This window comes from Tamandua tetradactyla, chromosome 14, assembly GCF_023851605.1.
Source record: "Tamandua tetradactyla isolate mTamTet1 chromosome 14, mTamTet1.pri, whole genome shotgun sequence".
Lineage (NCBI taxonomy): Eukaryota > Metazoa > Chordata > Mammalia > Pilosa > Myrmecophagidae > Tamandua > Tamandua tetradactyla.
In genome coordinates, this window is record NC_135340.1 from 28,039,723 (window position 1) to 28,064,192 (window position 24,470).

At 36.9% G+C, this 24,470-nt stretch overlaps 1 long non-coding RNA gene across 4 annotated transcripts in view; it reads right to left on the reverse strand.

Annotated features, from left to right (window-relative positions):
* Positions 1-24,470, reverse strand: part of LOC143655689 (uncharacterized) — a 307,867-nt gene that overhangs the window by 253,831 nt on the left and 29,566 nt on the right. For 2 of the 4 annotated variants that reach the window (XR_013162235.1, XR_013162232.1), the window contains exons 4-5: positions 10,079-10,306; positions 7,682-9,467 (exon numbers count right to left, since the gene is read on the reverse strand). This is a non-coding gene — a long non-coding RNA (uncharacterized LOC143655689). Of the gene's footprint in view, positions 1-7,681; positions 9,468-10,078; positions 10,307-24,470 lie in introns of those variants that run through there. The other 2 variants (XR_013162234.1, XR_013162233.1) reach the window with 1 other exon arrangement.

The following is a 24,470-nucleotide window of genomic DNA, read 5'->3' on the forward strand; positions in this document are numbered from 1 at the left end:
GATTCCATGTTGTCAGGAAGCTACGCTAAAAAGTCTAGTAAAGTCTGACTTACAGACTGACTCTAAACAGTGACAGAAAGTATAGAGAGAGGCCACAGAGTAAAGATAATTAAGATGCTGAATTAAGATGTTGCCTCCCTAAATTTCCTAAAACATTCACTATAGCAAAAGGGGGTGATATCTTTGGAAGCTTAATGTTTGAGTTAAGCTTATTCTTTATAAGCTTATTCTTTTATATTGTTATTTTGCCAGCATCCATTTTTTCTTCTATTAATGACACCTGATTTTTTTGGGGGGGAACTGGTCTTCTATTCAATGCAGTCTCATGAGAATATCAATCAAGACAGTGTCCCTCTTTCCATGTTCCTCAACTTAAAACAATAAAACACATTCTTTCTGGAATTTATGATATACATGGGGTTGGCGGGTAGGAAAACGAAAAGTGTTAAACCTGTTTTACCCGATCAGAAGCACTTGATGAGACAATTCATTGTTGATAGCAAGATTTCAAGAGCTGCTCTGATTCTTATCTTTTAGATTTTTCACATTTCTTTTTGTAAGCTATCACTCTAGCCTCCCAATAAATTATTTTCTTCCTAACTTAGCTAGAGTGAATATCTATTACTTGCAATAAAAGTACCGTAAATAATACAAAACTATCATAAAAACAATTGAGCCAGGATATAACAGGTACAGGATAAGAACTATGGTTTCCCAAAAATCAGGCAAGTAGCTTTTCTAACATATAATGCTGCCTCTAAATATAGAACAAGAGAAAATGTTCTTCAAATATAGGAAAGATAGTGTCCAATGAAAAGGTGTTCTTAAATGCTAGAATAGATTATAAAGCAAAGAAGCATATAGTAAATGATTTAGATCCCATAAGACAATGGCAAAGAAAAATTGAATATCATACATCTTGGGACCCTATCATGGTACAATCTACCATAACCAAGTCTTGGGATTGCATGAAAATACTGAGCAAATCTATTATAGTCCTTGGGGTAGTGAGGTCTCCTAGTGATGAACCAGCCATATTCTTGGACCTTCTCATGAGCACAATCTGGAAATTTCTGAGCTCTCTTTGTTATTGCTACTCCAGTGGAAAAATTCCATTTTGTGGTTTGTGGGTGAATTAAAGAATTGTCAATCAAGATTTCAAATTGGAGCTTTTGCCAGTAATAAAAAGCCTAGTTGGTTAAAACTTAAAATCATCTTCCTTGTTCACTGAGTGCGCAAGAATAAAATTTAATGGACCCAGTAAGCTCCTATCTGTTCAATTTTTTTCTCCCCAAGTTTAGGTGATGATCAGACTTCTTTGACTCTATCTTAATTTCTCTGGGTTATGGGGGTGAAAGAATTCTCCAATTTGTATCCGCTAAGTAGGAACATGCCTCCCTCCACAGGAAATGTTACACTGCCATTTGCAATAGAACTACTCAAAGGGGAGAAAACATGAATTCAAAGAAAACAAACAAACAGACTGAGAGAACCTGAAAGCTGACACTTATCAGTGCTGAAAACATTGACAGATGGCCAGAAATTATTTTGGCAAAAGACATTGAAGTTTAGAAGAACTAACTTTAGAATGAGGAAAGACAGTTAACTAGGGAAAAGCAAAAACAAAAGTGGATACAGGACCGAAAAAAAAAAGGTAAAGGGATAATCAAAGTTAAATTCAAGAGGAGACACTGACAGTCTTTTTGTTGTAATGAGAAAAATGAAAATATCTTTTTTTAAAACTGGCTAACAATTATTTGTTAGTCAGGGTTCTCTAGGGAAACAGAACCAACAGATTATATATATATAATATATATACATATATACCTATTTGTGACATTTATTATAAGAATTTGCTCACACAACTGTGGGGGTGGGGAAGTCCCGAATTCTGTAGGGCAGGCAGCAAGCTGGGAACTCTGATAAGGGTTTTCAATGAATTTCTGGGGAAAGGCTAGATGGCTGGAGTAGAGATGGAAATTCTTCCTTCTGACTGTGAAAGCATCATTTGTCCCATTAAGATCTTCAACTAATTGGATGAGACTTCTCTCATTGTTGAAGGCAATCTCCTCAGTTGATTGCACATGTGATCAACCACAGAGGCAATCAATTAACTGATTATTTAAATCCACAAAATATCCTCATAATAACAATCATGCCAGTGTCTGCTTGACCAAACAACTGGCCACCATAACACAGCCAGGTTGATATATAAATTTAGCCATCACTGTTGATGCCTTGTCAACTTGGTACCCATGCATATCTCCTTAAAGTATACTATTCCCTAAATAAAAACAGCAGCATTCATGTTTTTGGCTAACAATACTCAATTGTCCTGCATACAACCAAATATGCACTAATTCCTTCCCCAGGAGAGGGTGCAACTCCTTGGGTAATAGTCACTCTTAAATCTGATATCCTATAACTTAAAAACTATGATATAAAGTTAATAAAACTTATGTTATATGAAAAGGGGATAAGATAGGAAAGAAAACAAAGATTTGTTTTTGCAAATGTGCAAACATATTCATAACAAAAGAAGCAAGAAATATTTGTAACCATTATGGTACTCTTTTCTGTAACTGGTCATGTAGTTGTAGTTTGTATGTGTAACTACCTTCTTTCACTACCCATTCCATATTACCTTTGCCACTGGCAAGTACCACAGGTAGCCATGGTTCTTTGCCTGGTGAAGTGACCCAAACTTTCATTCCTAAAATTTCAATAGTCCTGCCTAGATTGGGTGATGCAGTTGTCCATTCACTTTAATCACAGATCCTGGTGATGTGAGGAGATGACCTAGAGGATCCAGGCAAACTCTCCTTTACCTCCATTGTGTAGGATCAGTCCCATTTGCCCTTGATAACCAGGATCAATCACCCCAGTCAGTACAGTAATTTATTTATTGATTCAGAGGTACGAGGAGCTCAGTGGCTGGGTTGCAGTCTTAATTTCCAGTTGAATTGAATGTTGTGCCTCCTGGTAGAAGCACTCCTCCTTCTAGAACTAAGATCTTGAGACCAGCAGAGCAAGGAGGGAAAAAAGAGCAAAAAGTTTTCTAATAGATTCCTTTGGTAATAGTGAGTGATACTACTCCTAGTTCTACCCCTTGATTCCTGGACCTGTGAATCCTAGCTATGATAAAAAGAGCACCATAGATTGGATGCTGATTTTAGGGCATATAGAGCCTCTTAAAAGCATTGCCCCAGGCTTGCAAGGTATTTCTATCCAGTGGGTGTTGTAACTGAAGTTTCAAAAGGCCATTCAACCATTCTATTACTCTAGCTGCATTAGAATGATGGGGAACATAGTAAGACCAGCAATTTCAAAGAGCACATGCCCATTTCTGAATTTTATTTGCTATGAAGTGAGTTCCTTGATAAGAAGCAATCCTGTTGGAATACCATCACAGTGGATACAACATTCTGTAAGTCCATAGAGCAGAGTTTTAATGGAAACATTGCATGCAGGGAAAGCAAATGAATATCCAGAGAAATGTCTGTGCCCGTAAGAAAAAGATACCACCCTTTCTATGATGGAAGCAGTCCAATGTAATAACCTGCCACCGAATAGCAGGCTGATCACCTCAGGGAATGATGCAAGATCAGGAACTCAGTGTCAGTCTCTACTGCTGGCAGATCAGGCATTCAGTAGTGGCTATAGCCAGGTCAGTCTTGGTGAGTGGAAGTCCATGTGGCTGAGCCCATACATAACCTCCAGCTCTGCCACTGGTCACTTTGTTCATGAGCCTATTGGGCAACAATAGGAATGTCTGTAGAAAGAGGCTGACAAGTATCCAAAGAACAGGTTATCCTATCCACTTGATTATCAAAGTCCTCCTTTGCTGAGGTCACCCTCCAGTGAGCATTCACATGGAACACAAACATTTTCATGTTTGTCATCATTTCAGAAAGATTTATCCACATATGTCTCACCTAGACCTCTTTGTAATCAATTTTCCAATCATATTCTTTCCAAGTCCCTAACTATCCAGCCAAACAACTGAACACAGCCATGAATCAGTATATAAATGCATGTCTGGCCAGTTTTCCTTCCAAGCAAAATGAACAATCAGGTGCACCACTCTAAATTCTGCTCACTGGGAACATTTCCCTTCACGATTTTTCTTCAGGAATGTCCCATAAAAATGATGCAGTGCTATAGCTGTCCACTTTCAGGTGGTACTAGTATATCATGCTGAATAGTCTGTAAGTCAAGACTGAGTTATTATTTTTTTTTTCTCAGAAACTGATGGTAGAGAACTCCTCAACAGGCCATAGGTGCAGAGTGGGAGAGAAAAGTTAAAACTTCAAGAGTGGTAAGGGCCATGGACATTTGAGCCACTTATACATATCACTTACTTGAAACTTCAGAGCCTGCTTGTGCTTATTCTTGATATACTACTTCCATTAGATTGTGGAGTGCTACTGTGCACACCCAAATTTATGATATGGTAAATCTGACAACACCCAAATCATGGGCAGCTCAGGTCCCATGGTAAGTTGGTGGCCTGTGGTTGAGTTTTTGTTCTCTACTAATATCCAGTAGAGGGGTAAAAGCTGCTTATCAAAAGGAGAGTAGTTTTCTGCAGAGGATTGCAGGGCGTTGCTCCAAAATCGAAGGAAGTTCATGTCATGATTCTCCTGTAAGGGCCTGGAGAGATGACATATCCCAGAGGTAGTACAGTGAAGGTGTATTGTTGACCTTGTCAGCTGAAAGCAAACAGCTTCTGGTGGTCTTTACTGAAAGGTATCAAGATAAAAGCATTTATACATCTACAGCTGGATACCAGGTACCAGAGGGCATGTTAATTTGCTCAAGCAATGACATCATTTATGACAAGCAGCTGCAGTTGGAATTACCATCTGGATAAGTTTACAATAATCCACTGTCATGATTCAAGATCCACATGTTTTCTGCACAGTTCAATGAGAGATGTGGTGAGAATCACTATTCCTGCATCCTTCAAATTCTTCATGGTAGCACTCATCTCTGCAATTCCTCCATGAATGTGGTATTGTTTTTGGTATACTATTTTGTCAGGTAGAGGCAGTTTTAGTGGCTTCCACTCAGACTTTCCTACCATAATAGCCCTCGCTCCACAGACAAGGGAACAAATGTAGGGAGTCAGTCAGTTACTAAGTATGTCTATTTCAATTATACATTCTAGAACTGGGGAAATAACCACAGAATGGGTTTGGAGGCCTCAGCTAAAACTCTGTTATCATTTGACTTCCATAAGCTCCTATTCTGACTGGGGGATCACAGTGATGTTTCAAGTTTCCTGGAATTAGTATCAGTTCAGAGCCAGGGTCCAGTAATCTCTGATATGTCTCATTATTTCCTTTTCTCCAGTGCAGAGGCCATAGGTTCCTTTGGGGAAAGTTCAGAGAAAATTTAACAATACGTAATTTTGGCATTCTCTGAGAACCCAGCCTTCCCTTCATTCAAGGGATTCTGGGTCTATAAACTGTTTCAAGTATGCAAATTGATTAAGCTCCATGAATGCTTTTGTGATTCAAGTTAGACTTTTGTTCACTTGATTTAGAACTCTTAAACTTATTCTAATCAATTAAGTTTAAGTAAACTGCCCATCTATTTCATTTCTAGGCACACTAGATTAACTAGCCAACATCATAGGTCTCTGTGGATCAGACTACCTGCTTACTGCTTTGATTCAATTGTCCATTATGGTAACTACATCCACTTCGTCTTTGGTGATCAGTTGCCATTACATGGCTCTTGCCAACCTAGGATCTGATCATCCCATTGCATTGAAGGATTCTATTTCAGTAGACAATAATATCTGACCTTCAGAGAAGAATGATCACTGAGCTCTTCAGGATTCTGGGGCTCCTCTCACAAATTTATTTCTCACAGTTATGGTGATAGTTGTATACTCTGGATACTCTGAGGGGGGTAAGGAGATCTTAAATGATATATCTGCTCTAATATTCCAGTCTCCCTAAACTTTTGGATACCTTGTATCTTCTACCAGGGCAATTTCAGTACTTCAACTTATTTATTTATTTATTTATTTATTTATTTATTTATTTATTTACATGGGCAGGCACCAGGAATAGAACCCGGGTCCTCTGGCATGGCAGGCAAGTATTCTTGCCTGCTGAGCCACCATGGCCCACCCTCAACTTTATTTAATGTAGGCCACCTTTTTGTCCATGCTTCAGCCAAATAACTGAGCAAACTGCTAGAGCGCTTTCTAATACCTCAAGTTACAACTGAATTCAGAATCTCTGCTTAGTGGGCCTATATCAATAAATTCATCCTCACTCAACTTTATCTTCCTTTCATCATTATTCTACACTCCTAATTTCCATTCCCAAATATATGTCCCTGAGATTTCTGTCTATATAAATTGGAAAATATTATAGTTATTTTGGCATGTAGCACACCTCTTCCTGTGTTACACTTTGTATCTCACTTTTCAGGTCCTCTTAAGACTTCAGTCTACTTATAGGTCTGAAGCAAAACAGGGCATTGGGGTGGGTTATGAGAGGAATTAGTAGGGTCTTTCAAACCAACTACTCAAGGGACTCCATTACAGGTTCTTCTGGCAAACAGGATTCATCTCCTCAAATAGGGTTAGAAAAGCTATTTCCTCAGAGGAGACCATTACAGGTTTATCTAGAAAAGAAGATTCCGCAGAATTCATGGGTTCAACACTCTCACTGTCATTATGATTAGCCCATATGTCCCCATTTCAATTTTCAGGACCCCAGTCCTACCAATCAATGCCCTTCCTTTGAACAGCAGTCACCATGCGAGTTTGTGGATTCAGTTTGTGTTGCACTTCAGCTTGTCATGTGGTGGGACTATGAATTTGGTTTTCAGAGATCTCAACTCTGAGGCTATAAGCAATAAGAATTTCTCTCAGGGCACACATGAAATTTTCATGCTATTCATGCATGATTTGATCTGGGAATTTAAGCCCCAAGTTCATCCTTATAACAACTTTAGTATATTTAGGAACAACTAGTCAACATCATTATACATTGTAGCCTGACAAAAATGTGCTGGAGTATCAAACAGTGACCCAGATCCTTGCCTTTGTTCTTACAAGCATTTGAGGAGGAGTATCCAATGGTGATAATTTGTATATCTCTATCACCAAATCAAGGCCCTCTTGGACACTAGAAATAGAGTTATTAGTGCTTTTAAATCTAATCAGATTAGAGAACCATTTCTCGAAACTCAAGAACTTTACGATTCTGTTTCTCAAGAACCACTCTTGGTAACAAAATCTAATCTATATTAATTAGGATTTTCTAGAGAAATTGGAGGGAGAGGGAAAGAGAGAGGAAGAGAAAGAGAGAAAAAAAAAAAGAGAGAGAGAGAGAGAGAGAGAGAGATTGAGATTACAGTGACAAGAAGACTAGTGCTTGCTTCACCAAACAACTGGACATTCAAAAGTGAGGGGTAGGGTGGGCCGCGGTGGCTTAGCGGGCAAAGTGCTTGCCTGCTATGCCGGAGGACCTCGGTTCGATTCCCAGCCCCAGCCCATGTAACAAAAACAAAGAAACAAAATACAATAAAACAAGAAAATGTTTAAAGATGTTTCCCTTTCTTCCTTCCTTCCTTCCTTCTATCCTTCCTTCCTTCTCTCTGTCTTTCCTTTAAAAAAAAAAAAAAAAAAAAAAAAAAAAAAAAGCGAGGGGTAATTTTGTTGGATATAGAATTCTAGGTAGATGGGTTTCTTCTTTCAACACTTTAAATATTTTAAAGCACTCTCTTCTTGCTTGCATGGTTTTGGGTGAGAAATATGCTCTGTTTCTTATTCTTGTTCCTCTATAAGTGAAGAGTTTTTTGTACTCTGACTTTTTTTTTTTAAGATTGTTCTCCGTTTTTTCTGTTTTTGCCGTTTGAGTATGATATGGCTAAGTGTACATTATTTGGCATTATCATGTTTTGTGTTAAGTTTTGTGGAACTATGGTTTAATGCCTGTAATTAACTTTGAAAATTACCTGCTATTATTACTTTATCTCTCCTCTTCCAATCTCTCTTTCTTCTCCTTTTGGGATTCCAATTATTGCATATGTCACATCTTCTTCATTTGCCTTACAGTTCTTGGATATTCTGTAATTTTCATTATTTTTTCTCCTTTCATTTCAGTGTGGGAAGTTTCTATTGACATATTTCGGAGCCTACTGATTCTTTTTTTACCAAGTCCAGTCAACTGATGAGCCCATCAAAGGCAGTCTTCATTTCCTTTACAGTGTTTTTGATTACTAGCATCATCTTGGATTCTTTAAGTCCCCATCCCTTTGTTTACATTACCCATCTGTTTTCTTCTGTGTTATCTATATGTTTTAGAGTTTTAAACATATGTATCACAGTTGTTTTAAATTATCTGACTGAAAATTTCAAAATTTATGTCATGTCAATGTGGTTCTGATGCTTTCTTTGTCTCTTCAGACTGCTTTTTTTTCTTACCTTTTAGTATACTTCATAATTCTTTTCTAGAAAGCCAGACATGATGAATTGCTTAATAGGTGGTAAATAGGCTGTATACATGAAGTTTTATGCTAATTTAGCTAGGAGTTGGGCTGTGTCTCATATTTGCTATAGCTGAAGGTGCAAGACTTCAAATTCCACTAGTATCCTTGTTTTTCCTTTCCCCTTAAATACTCTGGGACTTGTACTGCTTTCAGCTGCTGCCCACTATCATTATACTGGAAACTTACTGGTATATTAGTAGGGTTTTGGGGAGAGGAAAACCTCCTACAATCTTATGATTAAATCTCACTCTTCAAGTAGATCTGTGTACTTGGGAATTGACCTTCAAAAATATTTCTTAGTAGGGGTGCAAGAGTCGTTCAGTGGTAGAATTCTCACCTTCCATGCGGGAGACCCGGGTTCAATTCCTGGCCCATGCACTTCCCAAACAAACAAGCAAAACAAACAAATGAAAAACCAAACAAACAAAATTTCAGCAAATGGTGCTGCAATAAGAGGATACTCACATGGGAAAAGAATGAAATGTGACCCCCATCATACAGCATACAAAAATATATGTTTCTTAGCTTCCTGCCCTCCCCACCTTGGCTGAGATAGGGAACTAGAGAGGATGAAGTTTAGTAAGTGCTCTTCCTCCTAGTTTACACTAGTGTATAGTTTACACTATACTTTAGTCTTTTATGTGTGCAAGAGCATTATGTCTTAAAAACAGTGTATATACCTTAATTTAAAAATATGTTACTGTTAAAAACCGCTAACCATCATCTGAGCCTTTTTTTTTGCTAGTGTAGGGTCTTGCCTTGATGTTGACGGATGCCGACTGATCAGGGTGGTGGTTCCTGAAGGTTTGAGTGGCTGTAGTAATTTCTTTAAGACAATGAAGCTTGCCTCATTGATTGACACTTTCTTTCACTTTGAACATTTAGAGGCCATTGTCCAGATACTAATTGGCCTAATTTCAATATTTTTGAGTCTTAGAGAATAGGGAGGCCTAAGGAGAGAGAGAGATATGGGGAATGACTGGTCGGTGGAGCAGACAGAACACACATGATATTTACCGACTTCGTTCATGGTCTTATGTGGGTGTGGTTCATGGCACCCATTACAACAGTGACTTGAAAGATCATTGATCACAGATTATCATAACAGATATAATAATAATGAAAAAGTTTTAAACATTTGAGAATTATCAAAATGTGACATAGAGAAATGAACTGAGCACATATCTTGGAAAAATGATGCTGACAGACTTGCTCTGTGTAGGATTGCCACAAACCTTCAATTTGCAGAATATATAATATCTGCAAAGTACAATAAAATGAAGCACAATAAAACAAGGTATGCCTGCATAGTCTTTTTCCCTAGAAAGTAGGCCTTTGTTATCCAGAGTGCTCTTGACATATTTCAAAATGATTACCTTCCCTTTCCTCCAAACAGAGCCACAAGGCGATTTTTTTCTGGCTTTTCACAGCGAGGACCTGGAGGGAGGGTTACAGGGGCAAAACCCACGAATGTGTAAGACCCCTTAAGACTTGTGGCTACCAGGAGTTTCTCACTCATACACTAGCTCAAACTGAGCCTCTAGCAATTGATCAAAATTACCTCTTAAGTGTTCCTCCCAGTTTATGGCTTCAGTGGCTTCTGTTCCAGGTCAGATCTCAGCTGTGTCTTTCTGTTTTTGCCTGTCTCTCCAGATTTCAGGGTGGCAGTTAAACCTGTGACCTTAATTCTCTGTTAGGTTCAAGTAAAATTGTTGATTTTCACTTTCTTCATCTCTTTTTCTTGTTTAAGGATGATAGTGATGAAGTCTAAGCACTTTACATGTAGGATCTGAAATCAGAAGTTTGATAGTCACTTTCAACTGTAATTTCTCTGAATATTTAGCTCTTTAAAATTCACAGTTATTTTATGTTATAGTTACTCTAATGCTACTCTATGCAAGAAAAGTCCATATAATTTCACATAGTTCCTTAATAGAAATTATTTTTTATTCTTTCTTTTATGACCCATTGTGACCCATAATGTTTATACGAGAAAACGTGTTAATACCACTCATTGCCTTTTCGACCTTACAAATTATCTTTGAGTAATTGCTTCCCTCCCTCCAACACTGTCTTAAAAAAATATATAAAATTTTGCTATTAATGTTAAGATGGATCTCTGAGAAAATGTTTATTTTCTAATACGTGCCATATGTTTCTTTGATTTGTATGAACCCAAATAAACTTTCACAAATTTTGATATACCATATTCAGATAACTTTCAAAGACACTTTTTTAGACAAAACCAAAAAAACTTCATTTAGTCCTTATTCTCTCAGCATTCCAAAATCTTAATATGTAACAAATACTCTCTACAATCTAAAAGTTTAGATGCTTGTAACCTGAATATAGTTCTATTCTATCCAAGTTAATATATTGAATTCTTACTTTATTTAAGGCACTTATCTAGGTGCTGATGGTGCAAAGAGAAGTAAGACTTTGTCTTTGCCACCAAGAAGTTTATAGTCTAGTAGTGAGATAGCTTCCAGAAATTAAAAATAGAGATAACCATAAAAAAGAATGTGGGATGCTCCATGAGAGATATATTAAGTATCACAAGAGTTCAAAAACAGAAAAAAAAATTGCTTTCTGGTGAAGGAGGTCAGGATAATTTTTATTAAGGAGGTAATCTTTGAATGGTACCACTAATGCTGACTTAAATTTGAAGGCTCATTGATGATGGGAAAGAACATTTCAGGTGGAAGGACTATCAGGGATGCAGGGACACATAAATGTGGAGAATATTTTGAACAGTAAATAGTCCAGTTTAGCTGAAGTAATAGAAAAAACTGGAAAAGTGGGTTAGACCTTGCCATAGAGAAATCTGAATGCCATGGTAAAAAGTGTGAATTTAATTTAATTCTGTTGTCAAGGAAAGGCCATTGAAGGAAGTGAGTGGCATTGCAATGACTGTGGTTAGAAAGATGAATCTGGCAACAGTGGGCACAAGGGTTTAGAAGAGCTGTTCTCAAAATGTTCCATTGTACATTACTCCTTGTGGGGAAAAAATAAAAAAATAAACTCTGTGGTCAATTAAGCTGGGAGAGGGCTACATAGTATATTGTGCTTTTGGACTTTCAAATGACTTATTAGAAAATTATAGGCACTGAAAAGTCTTGTCTTTAAGAAATCTATCTAAATTCATAATTCATCATTTAAAAAAAATTGCCATGAAATCTTCTCATCCCTTCACTTAGACTTTCTCCCTCCTGCACCACCCCATAAAACAACCATATTTTGGTGCATTTAAAAGATGAAAACATGCAGATAGGCAATCAAGAAATTATTATAGGGTTCTGTTTAAAGATAAATGAAGATATGAGCTGAAGTGGAAAAGAACAAAAGGAACATGTTAGGGATATGAACAGAACTTGAACATAGATATGTTGGTCATACAAACATAAATTCAAGATTTGAGGCTTGGTTGATCAATTAATGGTGGTACCATTAACAGATCTGAAGAAAACATGAAGACATTGGATAGAACAAGGTGACTTTATTTTTGGAGATGTGGAATTTGAGTTGATAGAATAAAACAGATTTATGCAAAAAAAACACTTCCAAGAAGAAAGTGCTGGAGGTCAAAAAAGAACCTGAAACAGGAATATTAAATTAGAAGTTAGTTGCATAAATATGACATCTAAGGTCTTTGGAAACATTTGAATTATCACAGAGAGAAAAAGGATGGAATATGTAGAAGAAAGAGCAGAATATAGGGCCTTGGAAAGTATTAAGTATAAGATTACTTAGGGAAAAAAGGAACAAAGAAATGAAAGGCATCTGGTAGTAAGAAAAAAGCAGAGATAATTAGAAATATAAGGTTTTGTAGCCTATCAGAGAAGAAGGGAAGAGCATGTCTCTGTATTTTTATCTTGGTGTAAGCTATTGTGAAGCTAGAAAGCAAGAGAATCTGAGGGATCCAGTTCACAGGATTAAGACTCATAATTAAGACCCTTAATCCTGTGACTCATAACGCGAAGAAGATAAAGATCAGAGGATGGCTCTTATTAGGGGTAGGGCAGGCAAAAGGGTGCCAAAAGAGAGAGCAACTGCCACTAGAGATTTTTTTTCATGTCAGAATATATGATTTCCTTCTTTCATTTTCAAATTACCAAAGAATGAAGTTGATGAAATTGAAACGGTTAAATTTAATTTTGAATAACTTCTTAACCACTAAATCAACTATTTTGCTTTCTATTTTTCCCAAATTCATACTTATTTAGGGGCTGTCATATAGGAAACCAATTTATGTGGTATTTGCAAACTTAGAGACTGACATACTGTAAACATCATCTAAATCTACAACCTTATTTCAAAATCAATTTAAATAATATGTAAACAGTCTTCCAATCAAAGTTTAATCAACTTATTATTAAATATAACATAAAACTGGCCTTCCCTCTAATATATATAGCCACTAATCAAGAAAATTTTTTTATTTACTTTGTGGTTTCAACTTTCAATTGTCTTCTTCAAGTTATTAGAAAAACTATTCTATAGACAAAAATTATAAAAGTAAATTTATTGCAACTTAAGAAAGTACATTTTCAACCAACTCAGTCTATAGTTACATAGATTCTTTTGAAAATACTTGTTAACATTTTTTGAGATTTCAAATACACCTAAAAGATACTTTCATCCTAATGTGTTCAACAAAATACTAATCTAACCTTTAAAGTATTTAAACTTTCATAATATTCTTTTCTGACATGAATATACAGTTTTTTAAGTGTTAAATAAATCTACTAAAGATAACACATAATTTATCATAAAAAAGTAAAGTTTTAAGAATAAAATAGGGCATTAATAATAATAATAATAACAAGAATGATAATAATAATAGTAATTTTGATAATGAGACATTGGGCATAAACTGGGGCTATCCTAAGCACATCTGGACAAGTGGTTAAACCTAAGCTTAATCAAAAAAAAAAAAATCTATGATCAAACTTTACCAAAAATTCACAAATTTTTATTTAGTTCCTAGCATTAAGTGGCACAAATATAATAATCCTATCATTTATAATAGATACTTACTAAATAATTTATTTACCACATTGCTGATATTCCCTCAGCTTAAAGTAATAATTGGAAGAGCAACTTGATTTTACCTATTAATAAAGGCTGGAAAACTCAAAGTAGGGCAGCAATTTTTTTCTTATTCCAGAACAATTTAAAAATATATTGAAAATATTTTAAAGGTTTTCCTACTCCAAACTTACATACCTAATAAGTTTTGTAAAAGCTACTTTTAAAAATTAACTGCAAATGTTCTAAAAATGATCACGGTGGTGAATATACAACTATGTGATGATACTGTGAGTCATTGATTGTATAATATGTTTGGGCTGTATGCATGTGAATATTCCTCAATAAAAATATTTTTCTTAAATAAATTGCTTTGGCTTAATAAGATCACTCTTTACAGTCTGTTCAAGGAATACCAAAGTGTCAAATATTACTGGTTACTGCAGAAACTTAAGAAAATGTCTTAGCTGGGTGTGAAATCTTCTAATTCAGATTTATGGCATACATTTCTTCCTCTATGGAAAGTAAACAAGATTAAAAGATCTTAACTTTTATTGTTTGTAAGCAGGGACAGTTCAAAGTATCTCTTTCCAGGACTAGATATATACCTGTTAGAAGCAAAGATAACTGCCAGTGTCTAAAAGCTTTCTGCTTAAACTACATACCATTCTGAAATCATGCCTGATTTTCATACTTTTATAATATTTGGGAAATATTTTCTTGTGCAGAACAAATAAGACAATAGACTGTCACATCAGATGCACTATAACCTCGGGCTAGCAAATAGGAGAGATGTTACAATTTCCGATATGAAAGGAGAAGAAACGAGTTGGCAGTATAGAGAGGAAGTAACTACAAAGGAAGACTGCCAGACAAATGTGACCTTCAACAGGAGAGCACAACTTTTACCTGACAGGGAGAGTGTTGGGGGAATGTATTAGTTAACTACATTGTGAAATGCACCAGACCAAAACTTAGTGGTTTAAAACAAGTATTTTATTATTTTTATTATCATATTTCTGGGTTGACGTGGTTCAGCTGGGTGGTTCTTCTGATACATGTGGTGTCAGAAAGCTATAGTTACCTGGGGACTCAATTTGGCTGTATGGTTCAAAGTGGTTCCTTCAGTGTTTGGCAGTTGGCACTGGTCACTGACCAGGGATGCCAGTAAGTTCAACAACCAGAGCATTCTTCATACAGCCTTCCATGCAGAGCTGACTTTTCACAGCATGGTGACTGGATTCCCAAAGGCAGGAAACAGAAGCATTAGGCACATGTTGAATTCTCCAGAAGCAGATTCTGAGATAAAGTTTGCTGTACAAGGTATTTATAATGGATCAATACTTGAGAAAGATGAAAGAGAAAGAATTGGGCAGAGGGAGAAAAACTGCAATCCCCGTTGACCAACCTGGAGGCTTGTCTCACATCAGGCCAAAATACTCAGGTGTTTTTACCTTCCCCTTGTTCAGTCCTCAGGAAGGGCATGATCTCAGGCATACTGGCTCTCTGAAGTTGCGGCAGATGCTGAAGGAGCTGACAGCTGAAAGCTGTCTGCTGTCTTTATTTCCCACTGCTTGGCAGCAAAGTATTCCCCTAAAGGGGTATTTGAGCAGCTGGTCTCCATATCTACCACATGACCAATCTTCAGAAAACCAGGGTGAACTCCCCAAACAGCAATTTCACAGCCATTTGACTGATCAATGGCAGTCACAAGGACAGTACAGATATAAGGAAAAGGGAAACAAACTCTATTACTCAATGCAAAGAGTAGCATACATGTGCAGAAAGGGAAGGAATTTGGAGAGGCATTCCACCTTCTGCTGTCTAGCTATTACTATCCTACATGTAAAGTACATCCAGCACCTCTCAAGATCCACCAAATTCCCATCCCATTATGGTATCAACTCAAATCCAAAGCTCTTATCAGCTAAATGAGCCGCCAGATATAGATGGGGGCAAACTCCACAGATCCTCATGTGCACCTATGAACTAAAAAATTAAATAACAGCAAAAAAAGAAAGTATCATCTTCCCTGTATCCACATAATGCAAAATTGTGAGAAGGGACAAGGCTCCACTCTAAAGGTGAACCAGGAGACAAAGCAATTACTGGTTTAGAGCAATTCTGAAATCCTGTTAGGCATGTCACCATTTCCTCTGACTCCAGGAACAGAGAATGTCCCTGGAATACAGGCCCATTTCTGCTCTCTGAGAGTGGTTCTCCATGACACTGCCTTCTTAGCCATTCTTCCTCTTCCATAAGAAATGGATTGCGTTTGCATCTAAATAGCTTTCTCAGCCTCTGTTCTGCTTATACAAGATTATTAAAGCAGAGATCTTTCTTCATTTTGTCTTTCTCTGTCCCTTTTAGTCCACACTGTTACAACTTCCTTTAAATTTTTTTGGGCTTTATGCGTATCAAATAATAATCTTTACCATTAGATCAATATCTTTAAGATGGACTCCTCTCTAAAGTTAAGAATCAAGGAGCTATGGAACAAAACTTTTAGATTCTTAAAATCCCTTTTGTCTTGTCAAAAGATCCTGAAATTCTTAGAAATTTTATTGCCTAGCTGAGAAATTCTACAAGGCAAGCCTTTAAGATTTTTAAAAAGCCTACTGTCTAAAAAGCCGAGGGGGTCAAAGGGACAAATCCCTACTCTTAATTAAGTTCCAACAAAGGGTCTTTCAGCTGCATCCTTAAACTGACCTTCACCCTGAGGCTGTTTTTCTTTCTGAGCCCTCTGGATTTGATCTTTGCCCACAGGTTTTAATTTACTCTGAAAATATTCTATTAGCAGGAGGGGTTGGAAATAACAATTTATATTACAATTCCACAAATCCTGGTTTGAAAGTGTTTCTTCTAGAATTGAGGTTGGCAAACAACAGCCTACAGGTCAAATCTGGCCTGTCACTTGCTTTTGTCAAACTTTTATTGGAACACAGCTATGCCTCTTGGTGTATATATCATCTATGTCTATTTTCATGCTACAACTGCAGAGTTGAGCAGTTGTGACAGATACCACACAGTCTGCAAAGCCTAAAACATTTGCTCTTCAGTCCTTTACAAAAAAAAAAAAAGTTTGCTGACCTCTACTCGAAATACTGCTTGAAAATTGAACTCCTTCTTTAGTTTATTTCACTCTATCAATTATCATATGCACCTAAAAGAAAACAGTTGACACTTTTCATATTCTCCCTGGAAACCTCTTTAGTCAAATCTACAAATTCTATAGATATATTTTCTGTCCTTCAGGTTGTCATAAGTTACAGTGTTGCCATACATTCAGCCACTGCACCATTATATAAAACGTTACCTTTTCTTCAGCCCCCAAGGACAATTTTTTCACCATCCTTCCAACTTCCATTAACTGTCTCCTTGAGGTTCTTCTGGCCTACATCCACTGCCTGGTCTGAAAACCAATGCACATGTACTGGTCTGAAAGGATTAAGTAGCCCAGAAAAGCCATGTTTTAATCCTGATCCATTTTGTGGAGGCAGTAATATCTTTTAATCCTTATTTGGCACTGTAGGTTGGAAATTGATTAGATTATCTACATGGAGATGTGATGTACCCAATTGTGGGTATTAACCTTTGATTAGAAGGAGATGTGACTCTACCCATTACAGGAGGGTCTTGGTTAGCTTATTGGGATCCTTTAAAAGAGGAGACATTTTGGAAAGAGCCAGGGAGCACATGTAGTCAGAGACCTTTGGAGATTAAGAAGGAATACACTTCCATGGGAGCTTCATGAAACAAGAAGCCTGGAGACAAAGCTAGCAGGCATCATAATGTTCGCCATGTGCATTTCCAGTTGAGATAAAAATCCTGAACTTCATCGGCCTTTCTTGAGTGAAGGTAACTTCTTGTTGGTGCCTTAATTTGGATATTTTTATAGACTTGCTTTAATTGGGACATTTTCATGGACTTAGAAGTGTAAACTTGCAACTTAATAAATTCCCCCGTATAAAAGCCATTCTGTTTCTGGTACATTGCATTTGGCAGCTTGCAAACTTGAATTCCACATAGTTTAATTTTTATTACAAAAGAACCCCACTTCTCATTGTCAATATTTGTTTTGGTTATCTACTGCTGCATAACAAACAATCCCAAAACTTGATAGATTAAAATAGCACATTTATTATCTTTAATGATTCTCTGGGCTAATTTGGCTCAGATGGTCTCTTTTGTTCCACATGTTATCTGGGACAGCAGTCATCTGGGAGCTCAACTGACCTTAAAGGATTAAGATTGATGCAATACTTATTTACGCATATGGTAAATTCAGCAGCTCAAGACAACAAAAATTTGTTATCTCACAATTAGGAATCTTGGAGTAGCTCAGCAGGAGGGGTTCAGGCTCAGGGTCTCTTCTGAAGTTACAACATATGGCCTGCTGGGTCTGCAGTTATTTGAGGACTCATAGACACACTCCTAAACTCACTTAGATTCTCATCACCTGGGTCCCTCTATACATTGCCTGAGAGTCCTAATGACATGATAACTGGCTTCCTCCAGAGTGAGTGATCCAAAAGACAGAGGTCCACCAAGATGAAAACCACAGTACATTTCATAATTTAATCTCAGAAGTGACATAACATTACTTCTATGGTATTCATTTGGTAAAATGTGGGGGGGAATGATATGAGAATGTGAATTCTAAGTAGAGGTGTTCATTGGGAATCATCTTTGAGACTGGCTGACCATAATGACACATTCATAATGTTGTCAATTAGTGCTGAAGGCCAGCTACAAGGTTTTTGTTCTCATCTTTGTGGCGCCTCCATTTACCTTGTGTTTGTCACATCACAGAGGCTTAGATCCAGAAGGCAGCAAATAGAAGCTGCCAGTTGTCTTAGGACTGGACTTGGAAGTCCCAGAATGCCCTTCTGCTGCATTTTATTTATCAAAACCAATAATTAGCCAACCCAGATGAAGGAAAGGAGAAATAAGTTCCACCTATCTATGTGAAGAATGACATGCATGTACTGGGACTGGAGGAGCTGTAGTGGCTACCTTTAGAAAACAGCTAATACATAGAATAAGTACACGCCTTCATATTCCTCATACCTTCAAAAAACACACAAATTTTTGAAATTATTGCAGGATTGTTACCAGACAAAGATGGTGGATTATTTTGTCTGATGTGCTCAATAACCAAGTCCTAAGATACTGGGATTTCAAAGAGAGAAAAGGTTATTACTAGGTGCATAGCAGGAGAGAAGATGACATATTGACCCCAAATCTGCCACCCTGAACTGCAGTAATTCTGTTAGTTTTATAGAATTAAAAAATGGGCAGGCTTTAGGATAATGAGTACAGTGGGCCCAGATGATGTAATTAGAGGTCATCTAATTGTTGAACATGTGAAGATTGGTTAAATGCTTAGTCACAGAACATAGGTAAGAAGATGGCAGCCTTAATATGATGGGCATGATTTTTAATATTATAATGAGGTGCAGATGACTCATAGATTAACATCTAATCTACTGCACATGTTAGGTGGGACCATTTTGGTTAGATCCAGTCTCAGTTATCAAGATAACTTTGTAGTTGGGATGGGTTAGTTCTGGGCTGACCCAAGGCCCTTCATTAATAAACATTAGCTAGCTGTCCCTAGTGATTACAAGATTTCAACTTTGGGTTGAAAAACTGGATAAATGGGTAATGAATAAGGGATTGTTACAAGGTTTTTACAATCACAGGGGCAGAAGATAAAGGCTATATAATCATTTATCAGAGATCAAAGCAACTGGATTACAATTTAGAGTTTTCAGGTATTTCCCTTTATCTACTCAAATATACCAAAAAGCAAAAAGGAATATCTATATAATGATTCAGTAATCAAAATCATCCTTAATTTCCCAGTTACAGGATCCTGCCATTGGAAAATTCCATCTGGAAACCAAAGGGTAAGGGAACCCATTGATATAACCCCTAAAAGTCAGCCATCTGAGGCACAGAGGGTATGTGTGTGAGTTCATGTGTCAACTTGGCAGGGGATGGTGCCCAGTTTTCTGCTTAAGCAAGCACAGGCCTAAATATAACTGCAAGGATATTTCACGGCTGGTTAATAAACCAGAATGCTGGCTCATTAAATCATCAGCATATTGGTTGCACCCATGGTTAATTACATCTGCAGTTGACCAAGAGCAGTGTCTTCCATAATCAGTGATGTTTAATCTAATCAGTTGAAGACTTTAAAGGAGAAGTTAGAGAAGAGAATCTCTCTCTCTGCTTTAGCCAGCCAGTCTCCAGGAGATTCATTAAAACCTTCACTGGAGCTGTCAGCTTGTGGCCTGCCCTATGGAATTTGGACTTGTGCATCCCCACAGTTGCTCAAGACACCTTTATAAAATCTTGTATTTACAGATATCTCCTGTTGATTCTGTTTCCTTAGAGAACCCTGACTAATACAGTACAGAAGGAGGGAAGGTGAAACTAGAAGGCAGACAGAAAATACCCAGTACAGTTCTGAAACATAGGTTATAAATAGTCTCTAGGAAAATTATATTTTTGCAGCAAAGGTTTACATAATTAAATCAAAAGTTTCAAATATCTATAAAAGTAGCTTAGTGAACAGGAGGGTTTTTATAATCAGTCCCTTATTTTATGATCTGGACAACTGCAAGCACAGAAATCCAATAGTGTACAAACGCTGGAACTCACTCAAGCCTGACAGACTATTATAATTTCCATTCCTAGCTGAGAAGGATCTAGAATAAAAAACAAGTATTCTTAGCTAAAAATATCTTGAGAAAGAAAACTAAAGTGGACCATTTCACACTACCTGACTTTAAAGCATATTACAAACTGCAGTGGCCAAAACAGTGTGGTACAGGCAAAAGTTAGGTATACTAACCAATGGAATCTAATTGAGTGTTCAAACATAGACCTTCTCATCTACAGACCAATGATCTTGAAAAGGTGGTCAAGTCTACTCAACTGGGACAGTTCAGCCTCTTCAACAAATGGTGCTTGGAGAATAGGATATCTATATCCAAAAGAATAAAAGAAGAAACCTATTTCATACGTTATAAAAAAATTAACTCAAAATTGACCAAAGACCTAAACATTAAAGCTAAGACAATAAAACTTTTAGAAAAAATGTAGGGAAATAACTTAAAGACCTCGTGATAGGAGGTTATTTCCTAGACCTTACACTCAAAGTGTGAAGAATGTAAGAAGATATAGATAAATGGAATATCCTCAAAATTGAACATTTTTGCTCATCAAAAAACTTTGTCAGGAAAGTAAAAAGGCAGTCTAGTGTGATAAAAGACAATATTTGGAAACTATACATCAGACAATGGTTAATTATGCAGAATATATAAGATCCTATAACTCAGCAACAAAAAGACGAACACCCCAATTAAAAAACGGGCAAAACATCGACAGACAATTTTCCAAAGAGAAAATACAAATGGCTCAAAAACATGTGAAGAGATGCTCAACTTCATGAGCTATTAGGGAAATGCAATTCAAAAACCACAATGGCATATCATCTCATACATACCAGAATGGCCATTATAAAAAACAAAAACAAAAACAGAAAACTACAAGTGCTGAGGAAGGTGTAGATAAAGAGGCACACTTATTCACTGTTGGTGGGAATGTAGAATGGTGCAAAATGCTTCCTCAGGAAGCTAAATATAGGATTGCTGTATGATCCAGCAATTGCATTACCAGGTAAATACTTGGAGGAAATGAAGTCAGGGATACAAAAGGACATTTGTACACCAATGTTTACAGCAGTATTATTCACAATTGCCAAGAGAAGGAAACAGCCCAAACATTCATCAAAGGATGAGTGTATAAATAAACTGTGGTATATACATATGATGGAATATTATGCAGTTTTAGCAAAGAATAAATTCATGATGCATGAAACAATGTGGATGAGCCTTGAGGACATTATGTTGGTATCTACTTGGAAGAACTGAAAGCAGGGGCACAAAGAGACATTTGCACACCAGTATTTATGGTGACATTATTCATGATTTGCAGTGGAGGGAGGTGGCCTAAGAGTACAATGATGGATGAACCAGAAGGGTGAACTGTAGAGCACACATACAACAGAATATTGAGCAGTTGCAAGAAGGAATGAAGTTGTGAGGCATGCAACTAAGTGAATGAAATTGGAAGACATTATGTTGAGTGAAATAAGCCAGAAATGAAAGGACAAATATTGTAAGGCCTCACTAATATAAACTAACTATAATGAGCAAACACTGAGAATTGAATCTGAGAGCAGAGGTAATCAGGGGATAGAATGTGGGCAGAGATTGGGCAACCAATGATTAAGGAGTCTAGAATGTTCAAGAAGGCTTATTGTAAAGATTCATAGGTTTTAAGCTTAACTCTTATAGCAGTCAAGTCTATTCTTGATTTTTAACTATTATTACTAAATTCTGAGATGCTGAGCTCTTTGTGTATAACTTGGTAGTTCCTTGGCATATTGGGTATCTGAGTAATACCTGAGACTCAGAGTTATGCAGCTCTGAAAGTCAGCATTACTCCATACAGCAACACTGCCAGTTTGAAAACTATTGTATACCCCACCCCCCCAAAAAAAGCCAACATTCTTTAATACTGATTCAATATTGTAGGGTATGATCTTTTGATTTAGTTATTTCCATGGAGATGTGACTCACCCAGTTGTGGGTGGGACCTTTTGATTAGATGGTAATATGTCCCTACCCATTCAAGGTGGGGTTGTTTACTAGATCCCTTTAAGGGGGAAGTATTTTGGAAAATGCTTCAGAGCCTGCAGGAGACTCTGATGTTTTGAGATGCAGAAAGAAAACGCCCCTGGGGACACTGAAATTAAAAGCCAAAGGACCAGCAGACACTAGCCACGTGCCTTCTCAGCTGACAGTGGTGTTCCAAACCCATTGGCCTTTCTTGAGTTAAGGTATCTTTCCCTAGATGCCTTAGTTTGGACATTTTTACATCCTTAGAACTATAAACATGAAACAATAAATTTCTTTTATAAAAGCCAACACATTTCTGATATATTGCATTCTGGCAACTTTTTAGAAAAGGAAAACAGCAACTGTTAGAAAAAAAAAAAGCTGTAAAAGAGACCAGGCTTTAATTAGAGATATGAATGAAATGAACTTGATTATGACTAAGGTAAATCAGAATACAGGGTAATGGATGATTTTGATTGTAGTTTAAAATTTCAACTTCTGTGTGAGACCAAAGGGAGACATTCATTTGGTACAAAATTTATATTTTCTGTAGCATACTATCTCCTTTAACCTGTATGATCACTTTAGTTAAACAACATAGTTACATGGAACCTAGAACAGAGAATGAGATCTTATTATTCTGTATAGGCTAATATAATATCCCAATATGTCCCAGAATATTTTGGCACAAAGTGAAGAGTATTTGCAAAGGCCCCTTGAAGGACTGGGGAAAAATGTGGAAATATTAATCTTCCCCACCTTGGGAATTCCTGATAGTCACACAAGCATTAGGGACTCCTAATTTAATGTCAAGTCCTTGATTGTGGGGCTTGCCCTTATGAAATTTATTCCTGCAAAAGAGAACCTAAGCTACTTATAAGTAGCCTAAGAGTCACCACCAGAGAAACTCTTCTGTTGCTCAGAATTGGACTCTCTCTAAGCGAACTCTGTAAATAAACTCCCTACCCTCTCTCCTACATGGGACATGATGCCCAGGGGTACAGGTCTTCCTGGCAACTTGAGATGTGATTCCCAGAGATGACCCTGGACCTGGCATCATGCAATTGAGAATGACTTCTTGACCAAAAGGGGGAAAAGAAATGAAACAAAGTTTCAGTGGCTGAGAGATTTCAAATATAGTTGAGAGATCATTCTAGTGGTTCTTCTTATGTATTATATAGATCTTCCTTTTCAGTTTCTACTGTATTAGAAAAGCCAGAAGGAAATACCTGAAACTGTTGAACTGTAATCCATTAGACAGGATTCTTGATGATGATTGTATAACTATAGAGTGTTTATGTGTGACCACATGAATGTGAAAACATTGTGATTGATATTCCCTTTATCCTACGTATGGGCAGATGAGTAAGAAAATAAAAGACAAAAATAAATAAATATTGGGGAGTAAGGGATATGGGATGTTTTGAGCGCTGTTTTCATTTTTATTATTTTTTTCTTGGCAAAATGAAAATGTTCTAAAATTGATTGTGGTAATGAATGCACAACTATATGATGATACTGTGAGCCACTGATTACATACTTTGGATAGATCACCTAGTGTGTGAATATATCTCAATAAAATTTCATTTAAAAAATAAGAAATACTCTTACTTTTATATGTGGTGTGGACTCCCTAGAAATTTTTGTTGATCCAGCTTGAGCAAAAAGTCACATCATATAACTATACTTTACAATTGTCATCTGCTTTAGGTTCAGATTTACATTTCAACTCTTTGCTAGCAAATTGAAATGCAAACTCTATTCAGCTTTCAGGACTGTACAGTCCTAACCTGTTCCTTCTCTTTGTAGAAGCCTATACTCCTGATTTTGACTGAGGTTCAGTTTGCACACAGATGCCACTCAATGTCATCATTTTTCTAGTTAGTAATACAAGAGTGTTTCCAGAAATCAGATCCCACTCATTAGATATCATGCTAACTCAAATCCTACCTGATATGGTCATGTTGCCTCAGATACCATGTCTGGGGTCACCCACCTAAGACTCAGTTCCTCTAGCACTGTTTCATTCAGACTTGACTTACTCTCCTTTCTTCAGTGACCTGCCTTTGAATAAAACATAGTTTTAGACCTCAATCACTTTAAAAAATGGAAAACTCGAAATTTAAGTTTGCTCCTGGCAGTGACAATGTTTTTTCATGACCACTTGAAAAGCTAATGTGGTATGGAGGATTAACTGTCATCTTCAAAAGTTAACACCAAAAGCTAGCAGCA